The sequence below is a fragment of the Mustela nigripes genome, chromosome 7 (genome assembly GCF_022355385.1).
Source record: "Mustela nigripes isolate SB6536 chromosome 7, MUSNIG.SB6536, whole genome shotgun sequence".
Taxonomy (NCBI): Eukaryota; Metazoa; Chordata; class Mammalia; order Carnivora; family Mustelidae; genus Mustela; species Mustela nigripes.
Genome location: NC_081563.1, coordinates 117,323,231 through 117,334,969, shown reverse-complemented (window position 1 = coordinate 117,334,969; position 11,739 = coordinate 117,323,231).

The following is an 11,739-nucleotide window of genomic DNA, read 5'->3' as shown; positions in this document are numbered from 1 at the left end:
CCCTGCCCTGTCACCAAAGTAACCACTAATCAGAATTCACCATTTCTCTGGGCTCCTGGATGGCTCAGTTGGTTAAGCGTCTGCCTTTGGCTCAGGTCATGATCCTGGGGAGTCTGCTTCTCCCCCTGCCCCCTACTCATGCTCTCTCTCTCAAATAAATAAGTTAAATCTTTTTTTTTTTAAAGATTTTATTTATTTATTTGACAGAGAGAGATCACAAGTAGGCAGAGAGGCAGGCAGAGAGGGAGGAGGAAGCAGGCTCCCCGCTGAGCAGAGAGCCCAATGTGGGACTCGATCCCAGGACCCTGAGATCATGACCTGAGCCAAAGGTAGAGGCTTAACCCACTGAGCCACCCAGGCGCCCAATAAGTTAAATCTTAAAAAAAAAAAAAACAAAAAGAATTTACTATTTCTTGTTTCCTCATTTCTGGATTCTCTACTGTATGTGCATATATCCGTAAGCAATATGTTATGATGGTTTGCGTATTCTGAGCTTTGTATAAATAATACTGAAGTGCGTGTATTCCTCTGCAACTTACTTTTTTCACCTAATGTATTAATAAGATTGATCCGTATTATTATATGTAGGTCCATTAATTTCCCCAGCTTTATAATACCATTTTATGAATATACCACAATTTATTTATTCATTCTTCTGTTAAAAGTCTTCCCCCCCACCAGACTTTTTTTTCGCTTATGCAAAGTGTTGGTATGACTTTCTTGTATGTGTTTTCTTATGCATACGTGGGAGAGTTTTTGTAGGTGCAAACATGGGAGTAGAATTGCTGAGTCATAGGTATATTCATCTTCAGCTTTACTAAAAATTGCCAAAATGTTTTGCAAAATGTTTGGGCCAATTTACATTCCCAACAGCGCACGAGATTTCCCTCACTCCAAATCCCTGCCAACCCTTGGCATTGTCAGATGGGTATAAAATGGCACTACATTTTGGTTTCTCTGTGCTTCATCTGATTTCTAGTGAGTTTGTGCATATTTTTGCTTTGCCTTTTTTTCCTCCCTTGAGGATCTGAAAGCCGCCTTGGGATGGAGGGTAATAAAGTATATGATTGGACCAGTTTAGAATTGGGTGCTGTCAGCCTGATCTGTGCAGGTAGGACCTGTATCCCTGGGGTTAAAGTGATCTACACCTGCATCCGCAGAGCTAATCACAGATGGGCCTTTCCCACCAAGCTTAGATCTGTCATAGACAGAGATGACAACAGCAATGGCTACTTCCCAAGCGTCCTCCTCACACACCAGTGCCCCAAAAATCAAATAGCAGAGATAACGATTATTATTATAGCTAACATTTATAGTGGGCCAGGAGCAGTGGTAAGCTCTATACACAAATAATCTCATTTTATCCATATGCCAGTCTTTCGAGGTGGTTTCATTAACATCACCATTTTCCTAATAAACTGAGGCTCTGAGAGGGTAAGTGACTTACCTAAGATCACACAGCAAAAACTATAATTTGAACCCATGTTTCTCTGATGCCAAAGTTTGTGAATTTAGCCACCACATAGTGTCTCAAAAGTTTTAGGGGATCACTCTCCAGCAATACATTTTTGAACACATACTTCCAACACTCCTGAATATTTATGTTATATATAATATAAAATGTGCCCCAAATTCATACTGTGTCCTAGGCCTTTCTCATTTTCTCTGGGGAGGATAGCACCAGGCTCAATGTCTCCATGTTGCTGATGAGAGAACTCAAGCCCAGAGAGGCTAAGTAACTTGCCCAAGGTCACACACCATGAAAGTACAGAGCAGAGATTTGAACTCAAAAACCAAGGGGTATGGGTTTGGGTACAGGGAGTATGAAGAGAGTATTGGGGTGGGGAAGGTGGCGAGTGGGGACAGCTTGAGGGGCATCCTCACATCCCCTTCTAAACTCAGGGCTGGGACGGGAAAGAGAAAAGACAGGTTGTGATTGGAGCTGGAGCCTGTGCTACATGGGGCCTGGGTGGACGAGGGATAGAAGATCACAGAGCAGAGTGGGCATAGGGCCAGCTGCAATTTGACTGAGATCTAAAGAATGAAGGTCCTGTTGAGCAGGGGGAAGTGAAGGAAGCCAGTGGTAGCATTTCCCACTCTAGAGAGCACATGCCAGGAGAAGATAAGGGAGACAGGAAGCTGAGCAGGGGCCAGTGCCGGTGCAGCCCCAGTGGGCGAGGAGAGGCTGAGCTGAGCCAGGGACTGGCGATGTGCCCAGCTGGACTTCAGAAGACCAGGGCTCTCCCTCCCCTCTTAGCTACTGGAGAGTAGCTAACGGTTTGACCAACCAGACCCAACTCAGATAACAACGGAGTGTGGTCCCTTCAGAGATAACCTCCTGCTTACGACGAGGACTAGTAACCACGCATGGAGAACTTACGCATGTACTGGGCACTGTATTAAGCAAGCAGAATACATGTGTTTTATTCTCACTAGTGCCCTATGAAACGTATAAAGAAACAGCCATTATTCACATCTCATAGATGAGGGAACGGAGGCAGAGAACAGTGATCGGACCTGTTCACCTGAAACATACTTTTGTAACTATTAGACCGTCCCATAAGGATAAATGAGGTTACTTTTATACAAAGTGCCAGGACAGAGTGTGAATTCAGTAGGTGGGAGAGATAAGAAAGGGCCTTGGCTTTGGGTTGGGGGCAGCAAACGGAAGTGACCCTGCAGCAGGAAGAATGACCGTTGACTTTAAGTATGATCCTGAAGGGGAGGCAAGGAAGATATGAATCTTCCTCAGAACTTTCCCCACGTAGTCACTAACCCACCCCAATTTAGGGAAGATGAAAAGAAGCCCGTCACGTCAGAGCGATTCCCGCTCTCGCCTCCTCAGTGGAAGCCTGGTATGTTCCTGGCTCAGCTCCTGCCTATCTACCCAGCCTTATCTTTCCATGTACTCTGGTCTCAGCCAAATCTGCTCCTCCTGATTTCCTGAACACAGAACACACAAATATTATCTTTTCACTTTCCTTATCTTCTTTTTAGATAAACAGAAGTTCCTAATTTTAAGATGGTCAACTTTATAAATCTTTTCCATTAGTTCATGCTTTTTGTGCCTTCAGAAATCCTTCCCTATCCTGGGGTCATGAAGATGTTTCCAATTTATCTTCCAAAGCTTTACAGTTTAGCCTTTTACCTTTAGGTGTATGGTGTGAAGTGCGGGTCAAGATTAGTTTCCTTTATGCGGGTATCCAGTTTCCCCAACACCGTTTATTAGAATTCTGCCCTTCCTCACTGATCTGCAGTGATATGCCTGACAGTAAATGTGTTTATTCTGTTTCAATAGCCTATTTTTCTCTCCCTGCACCAAGGCTGTGTTATCCTAATTGGTATGGTTTTATAATAATACACCTTCATATCTTGGAAATCAAGTCTTCCTACTCTGTCCCTCAAGAGTATCTTGGCTGTGTTTGTATGTTGAACTTCTATACATAACTTTTAGAATCACTTTACTAGGTTGTTAGGATTTGGTTGGTATCCCATTAGATGTGTTAATGGTTTGGGGGAGAATTGACGTCTTCAGGATATTAAATCATTCAATGCATGATAGCGTATATCTCTTCGTTTATTTATATCTTCTTTGGTGCCTTTCAGAGTTTTATAAGTTTATCTCTAGACATCTTCCCCATCCTTTGACAGATTTTCCCCCCTGGGCCTTTCATATATTTTTTAAGATATTTTACTTATTTCTTATGTCCGAGAAAGAGAAAGAGCACAAGCAGGGGGAAAAGCACACTCCCTGCTGAGCAAGGAGCTTGATGTGGGACTCCATCCCTGGACCCTGGGATCATGACCTGAGCTGAAGGCAGACTCTTAACCGACTGAGCCACCCAGGTGTCCCTGGGCCTTTCATATCTTAAAATGTTACCGAAAATAGTATTTAAAAGAAATGCCATGTTCTAGCGGCTTATTGCTAGTATAAGAATATGATTATTTTGTTGCATTGATTCTGTATCTAGAAACCTTAGTAAACTCTTTTATTTATTTCAATAATTACAGATTCTTTTGAATTTCATATATGCATAGTTATATGCATATATCACTAATACATAGTGACTTTTATTTCTTTTTTTCTAATTTTTATAGTTTCTTTATTTGGCGGGGAGGGGGAGAGGGAGAGAGGGAATCCTAAGCAGGCTCCATGCCCAGCACAGTGCCTGATGTGGGGCTCAGTCTCACAACCCTGAAATCATGACCCAAGCCGAAATCAAGAGTCAGATGTTTAACCAACTGAGGCACCCAGGTGCCCCTATAGTTTCCTTTTCTTAACTTATTGTTCTGGCTACAACCTCTAATGCAATGTGAATAGAAATAATTTTTTTAAGTATTCTTAAAATTTTCCTGGTTTAAAATGGAAAGTTTTCACCTTTTTACCATTAAACATGATGCTTGCTGTATTTTTAATAGATACCCTTTATTGTATTAAATAGGATTCCTTTTATTTCTAGTTTACTGAGTTTTTATCATAACTGTTTTGAGTTTTTCAAATCCTTTACCATAATCTAATGACATGATCATACAAGTTTCCATCTTTAACCTGTTAACATGACAAATGTTTTAAGTTTATATTATCAAACTAACCTTGCATTACTGAGATGAAATTTCTTTATGAGGTATTTTCCTTTTTATGTATATTTTATTCTTTGGTTCTTTTTCTCCAGATGTCTCCAAATTCTCCCCACTCCTTATAAAGCCCTGCAGTGGCACCACCTCCTTCTGAAAAGCCTTCCCAGATGTTAGAAATGACCTCTCCCTCTTCTTACAAAACCAATAGAATTTGCGTCCGGTTGTAGCTCCATTGTCACCTCCTTTCTCTTGTCTTCTCTCCCAGACTCTAAATCTTGTGCTCTCTTCTCAGCCCACTCCTACCTTCCAGGACCCAGAACAGAGGAAGTATGGAGTGTGACCTAGGATGAGAACATGGGCTTGGGTAAAGCTGCCGGGATTTACATCTCAGTCCTGCCACTTGCTAGCTGTTAGATTTAGGGGATGCTGTTCAGACTCTCTGAGACCATCAGAAAAACAGGAAGAACAATAGTACCTGCCTCGCAGAGCTGTTGTGAGAAGGAAATGAGCTGGTATAAGAGAATTACTTAGTACAGCTCTGGGCACATATTATTTCTGTTAGCTCACTCAGCAGTCATTACCACTACTCTATGCTTCGGCTACTGTGAGCCATTCACAATTTTGGGGGGGGCATTATTTATTTCTAAACGCTTCTGGAGCCATCTTCTCTTCTTCCTTTATTTCCTCTAATGTGCTTCACCTGATGCTTCATTCCTTTATTCAATGGGTATTTATTGAGCACTTACTGTGTGCTAGGACCTGAAACAGATAAGATTTAGAAAGAAGGAAGGAAGGAAGGAAGGAAGGGAGGGAGGGAGGCAGGCAAGCAAGAAAGAAAGAAAAAGAAAGAAAGAAGGAAGGAAAGAAAGAAAATGAACGTAACAGGCTTGAGCCATTGGTAGTATTTAAGGATGGCCAAAACAGAACAAACGTTGGGGAGGCAGATGTGATGTGAGAGGGGGCGGGGGGGGCTGGAATCTGACGAAGAGTCTTTCCTGCTGCATTAAAGAATTGAGACTTTATCTTGAGGTGACTCTCACCTCCTTCTTTGGCCTCCCCAACACTTGTTAGAGTAGGTGCCACCTACTCCAGGACGTCTTTTTTTTTTTTTTTTAATATTTTATTTATTAGAGAGAGAGAGAGATAGCAAGAGAGAGCATGAGCGGGAGTGGGGAGAGAGAGAAGCAGGCTTCCCACTGAACAGGGAGCCCCATGTAGGGCTCGATCCCAGGACCCTGGGATCATGGCTTGAGGTGAAGGCAGATGCTTAACTGACTGAGTCATCCAGGTGCCCCTCGAGGAAGCCTTTCCTAACTTCATACCCACAAGTCTGAGCTGGCAATTCCTGCTGTTCTACTATAGCTCTCTCTTTTCACTCTTCATAGCCCTTAATTATTTCCGTGATAATTGTCTGTTTAAGCATCTGTCCTCCACACCAAAAGCTGTAGGAGGGCAGGGAATGTGTTTTAACATTTCTGCGTCACCAGGCTAGCAGAGTACTTGGCACAGAGTAAGTGTTCAATTGATGTTTATTGGGTGAATGAACAAATAAATAGGACATCCAGGGAAGGAAAGAAAATTGTGACTCACAAAATGCCTGGCACGTAATTGGCCCATAGAAAATTATCTAATCTTTTTTGGGGTGCCTGAGTGGCTCAGTCGGTTAAGGGTCCGACTCTTGATTTTGCCTCAGGTCATGATCTCAGGGTCCTGAGATGGAGCCTCACATCAGCTCCCCGCTTACCAGGAAGTCTGCAGGAGATTCTTTCCCTCTCCCCCTCCCCTCCCCCTCTCCCTCCCTCTCTCTCTCAAGTAAATAAATCTTTAAAATCAATCAATCAATCTTCTTAAAAAATAAAATCATCTAATCTTTTTTGTGCCTCCGATTTCTCAGCTGGAAAATGGGGATAAAACAGAAATTATCCCAAAGGGGTGTCATGGGTCTGTGAAATGCTTAATCACAGATTTTATACAGTGTCACGGATAATTCTCAGTATGCTAAAAACATCATTCTCATACAAACAGACACTGAACATGGGTCAAATTTTCATTTAGCTCATTAATAAAGGGACTAGCAGGATGGCAAAGCCAGTTCAAAATAGAATATAAAAACTGAAGTTTTCATAGTCAATGAAAAAGAAAAACATTGAAAAAAAATAAGATTGCTAAATTATATGCAAAATGAATTAATGTCTTACAGGGTAATAAAACCATAACCTTTGGGATTGTCTTCACTACAGACTGAAAATGAAATCATCACAGTTTATCATTTTACAGAACTGTAAAGTGTCTGGGCCCTAGCCAGTTGTGTCAATAATGTTAAACTTCTCTTTACAAGCCGATGACTCTTAAGTAGACATGCTGGTCCATGCTTTATTATGAGACTAAAAGGTCTCATGAGGGCGGCTGGCTGGCTCAGTGGGTAGAGCATGCAACTCTTGATCTCCTCTTGGTTGTGACTTTGAGGCCCACTGTGGGTGTAGAGATTACTTAAAATCTTTAGAAAAAAAAGTCACAGAGTCATCTATTTATTTTAGTAACATGTTTCAGATCGTTTTTCTTAACACTAATAAGTTTAATTATAAATACTAACTGTTGTTGTTAAGGTTCTCAATAAATGTTTGCTGAATGATTTTCATTTGATTGGATTTTTTTCCTTTTCTCCAGCAGCAGAATTTAGGGCCTACAGAACAGGTTGGCTGAGAGGGGAAACCTGTAGGATACCTATGCTCTTCCCTCCCTCAACTTGGGGTGCTATCTGGCTAATTCTGTGTCACCAAATAGGCAGAGGGGAGTGTCTGCTTTGGACATCACAGAGGAGTCACCCCCATCCCCAAAAGGACATATTTGCTTTGAAAGAACTGGATGTTTCCAAAACACAGTAAAGTAGACACCATGGAAAAATCAGAAAAGTGTTGACCCACTATCCGTTTATTTCTTCCATTTTTTTTTTAGTTTAAAAAATTATAATAAAATACATATCACACAAGATCTATTTAACCATTTTAATGCACAGTTCAGTGGTGTTAAAGACAGTCATGTTGTACAACCATTACCACCATCTGTCTCCAGAACTCTTCATCTTGCAGAATTCAAACTCTGTACCTATTCAACACTAACCCGTTCCCCTCATCCCAAGCCCCTGGCAACTACCCTTCTACTTTTGTGTCTCTATGCATTTGACTACTCTAGGTGCCTCATCTAGGTGATATCATGCAATATTTGTTCTTTTGTGGATGGCTTATTTAACTTAGCATAATGTCGTCAAGGTTTGTCCATGTTGTAGCATGTGTCAGAACCTCCTTCCTTTTGAAGGGTGAATAATATTCCATCGTATTTTTATGACATGTTGTTTATCCATTTGTGGATCAGAGGGCATTTGCACTATTTCCATCTTTTGCCTATTGCCTCCATTAATTTTATAGTATAGGATTACTTTTGTTTTAAATTGCACATGAGGGATGGACACCATTTTCAAGGCTTGAGACGTCAAAGACTGTAATCTGGCCCAGATTACAGACCTTGGACAGACCAGAGTATGAGACCATGTGTGGTCTCTTCTTGATTCTACACTTTTGCCTAAATACACCCAGGATGGCTAGGTTTCTCTAGGCAAATTGCCATAGGTCCAAGTTCAGTTGGAACATGAGCACTGTAAAACACGTTCTGGGGCTCTGTCCAAGGATCATGGACATGCTGGAGACAGGGGAAATTCAAACATTTCTACAAAGCAACAGATGGAAACTTTCCCAGGGATAAACTAGTTATTTCTTGGCAGTCACAAAATATGTAGCATACAAGTTCTGCTCTGGGAGGTGGTTGAATCTGCTTGAACCACATGGCCCCCAAATGCTAGAAAAAGAATTCCCAGATACTTCCTTGCTAAAAGTAGTCAAGAGAGAACTGGGTCAAAAGAGAACTACAGTGCTTTGACTTCCAGCTTCAGGGAACTGAACTTTTTTTTTTTTTTAAAGATTTTATTTATTTATTTGACAGACATCACAAAGAGGCAGAGAGGCAGGCAGAGAGAGAGGAGGAAGCAGGCTCCCCACTGAGCAGAGAGCCCTATGTGGGGCTCGATCCCAGGACCCTGAGACCATGACCTGAGCCAAAGGCAGCGGCCTAACCCACTGAGCCACCCAGGTGCCCAGGGAACTGAACTTTTTACTCTGACTTCCCAGCAAAAAGAAAGGGAATGTTGAATGTAGAATTATATGCAGCTAAAGCCAGAGGACATTGCAGAAGTCAATCAAATCTCTACTTTTTAAATTCTGTATTGGCATTTTATCTAAACATTTATCATTAATTTCATCATAGACTGACACCAAATATTGGCTCTACCCCTCATTCAATTTTTAAAACCTGTGCTTCCATTTCTTTTAAATCTGTAAGATGATAATAATAGTACTGTTCCAGAGGGTTGTAGTGAGGATTAATGGTGTTGATACCTGTAAAGTACTAAGAACAGTGTCTGGAACATAGTAAGTTGCTATATAAGTACTTGCTATGATCAATATATCTTGGCCATTTTCATATTAGCATTATTATGGTTATTATTCAGATGGAAAACAGTCAAATTTAGAGTGTTTTCCTATAGTTTTATTTGGCTTCATGATTGTTTCTGGGGGAAAATTCTGCAGTTGATATGTGTGGAATTCTGTTTTCTGTTTTTTTGGGGTTTGTTTTTTTTTTGCAATAACTCTGCATGAATCTGTTAATATTTTCCTTGTGTTGAGAGAGGCAGTCTCGTTCTCTCACTTTCCAGATATGGAAATTGAATCCCCACAGGGGAAAAAGATCACACAGAAATGATGGCTAAACCAGTAATAGAACCAAGGGCTTCTGACCAGTAGTCCAAAGCTCATTCTGCTTGTCACAGAGACCAAGAACTTTCACGCTGGGGACTAACACAATCTGAGCATCCTCGAACTCTATTCACCCACAAGAAGACTTGACCCTCTACGGTTTCAGGTATTTTCCAATAGATGTCTTTCATTTTTATCAAAATTTCAAGCACTTCAAAGGAAAGGATTGTGGCCTGACTACTTTGGAATTTTGATTGTATGCCATGCACTGTCCATCAGACTCTCAAGGGCAGAAATTATTGCCTACAACAACACATTCAATTAATAAGGGCAGATGTTCTGGTACTATTCATAGAATACCTGAAAGACTCCCCCCTAAAAAACTGCTAGAACTGATAAATTCTGTAAAGTCACAGGATACAAAACCAATGTACATAAGTCTGTTGGATTTCTGTACATCAATAATGAAGCAGCAGAAGGAGAAATTAAGAAAACAATCCCATTTACAACTGCATCAAAAATTATAAAATACCTAGGAATAAACCTAACCAAAGAGGTGAAAGATCTGTACTCTGAAAACTAGAAAACACTGATGAAAGAAATTGAAGATGACACCAAGAAATGGAAAGACAGTCCATGCTCATCGATTGGAAGAACAAATATTGTTAAAATGTCTATACTACCCAAAGGAATCTATATATTTAATGCAATCCCTATCAAAATACCAAAGGCATTTTTCACAAAGCTAGAACAAACAATTCTAATATTGGTGTGGAACCAAAAAAGACCCCCAATAGCTAAAGCAATGTTAAAGAAGAAAAGCAAAGCTGGAGGCATCACAATTTCAGGCTTCAAGTTATATTACAAAGCTGTAGTAATCAAAACAGCATGGTACTGGCAAAACAGACATGTAGATCAATGGAACAGAATGGAAAATCCAGAAATGAACCCACAACTATGGTCACTTAATCTGTGACAAAGTAGGAGAGAATATCAAATGGGAAAAAGAATGTCTCCTTAGTAAATAGTGTTGGGAAAAATAGACAGTAACATGCAAAAGAATGAAACTGGACTTCTTTCTTACATCACGTACAAAAATAAATTTAAAATGGATTATAAGCAGTAACTTTATTTTTGAGTAGACTCTATGCCCAATGTGAGGCTTCAACTCATGACTCCAAGAACGTGAATCATATGCTCTACCGATTGAGCCCGCCAGGTGCCCCAGGCAATGACTTCTTTGACATTAGCCATAGTGACTTAATCTTTCTAGATATGTCTCCTGAGGCAAGGGAAACAAAAGCAAAAATAAACTATTGGGGCTACATCACAGTAAAAATCTTCTACACGGGGGCACTTGGGTGGCTCAGTCTGTTGAGCACTGCCATTGGGTCAGGCGATGATCTTGGGGTCCTGGGATTGAGCCCCAGATTGGGCTCCCTGCTCATCTGTCCCAGACTGGGACAGATGTCTGTCTCTCCCTCTGCCCTCCCACCCCTGCTTATGTGCTCGTTCTCTCTCTCTCTCTCAAATAAATAAAATATATTTTTAAAAAAGCTTCTGCAGAGGCGCCTGGGTGGCTCAGTGGTTTAAAGTCTCTGCCTTCAGGTTGGGTCATGATCCCAGGGTGATGGGATCCAGCCCCACATCGCGCTCTCTACTCCACGGAGAGCCTGCTTCCTCCTTTCTCTCTGCCTGCCTCTCTACCTACTTGTGATCTCTGTCTGCCAAATAAATAAATAAAATCTTAAAAAAAAAAAAAGCTTCTGCACACTGTGTGTGTGTCTGTATATGTGTATACACAACACACACACACACACACGGGATATTACCCAACAAAAAACCACAAATATTTACTCAAAAATCATATTTCGCAAATGTGATTGAGTTGGGGGGGGGGTTGTTATCTTGTATTACTCAGGTGGAACCTAAATGCAATCACAAGTGTCCTTATAAGAGATAAGTGGAGAGAGTGGTAAGACACACTCACAAGAAGGCAGAGATTGGAGTGATACGGCCACAGGCTAAAGAATACTGCAACTTTCTCTTCTCCAGGAGAAGCTGGAGAGGCAAAGAGTTTATTTTCCTCTTGAGATTCCAGAGGAATTTAATCCAGTGAAACTGATTTCAGACTTCTGGCCTCCAGAAGTAAGAGAGAATCGGTTTCTGTTGCTTTAAGCCACCAAATGTGTGGTAATTTTTTATAGTCGTCACAGGAAACTACTGCAGTGCACCTGTGTTATCTAAGTCTCCTGCTTTCTGTCCTCTGTCTTTAATGTTTATACGGTGGTTGAAAAAAATTATGTATTTAAAGTGTTCAATACAGTCGTAGTACACAATAAGTGCTCAACAAATG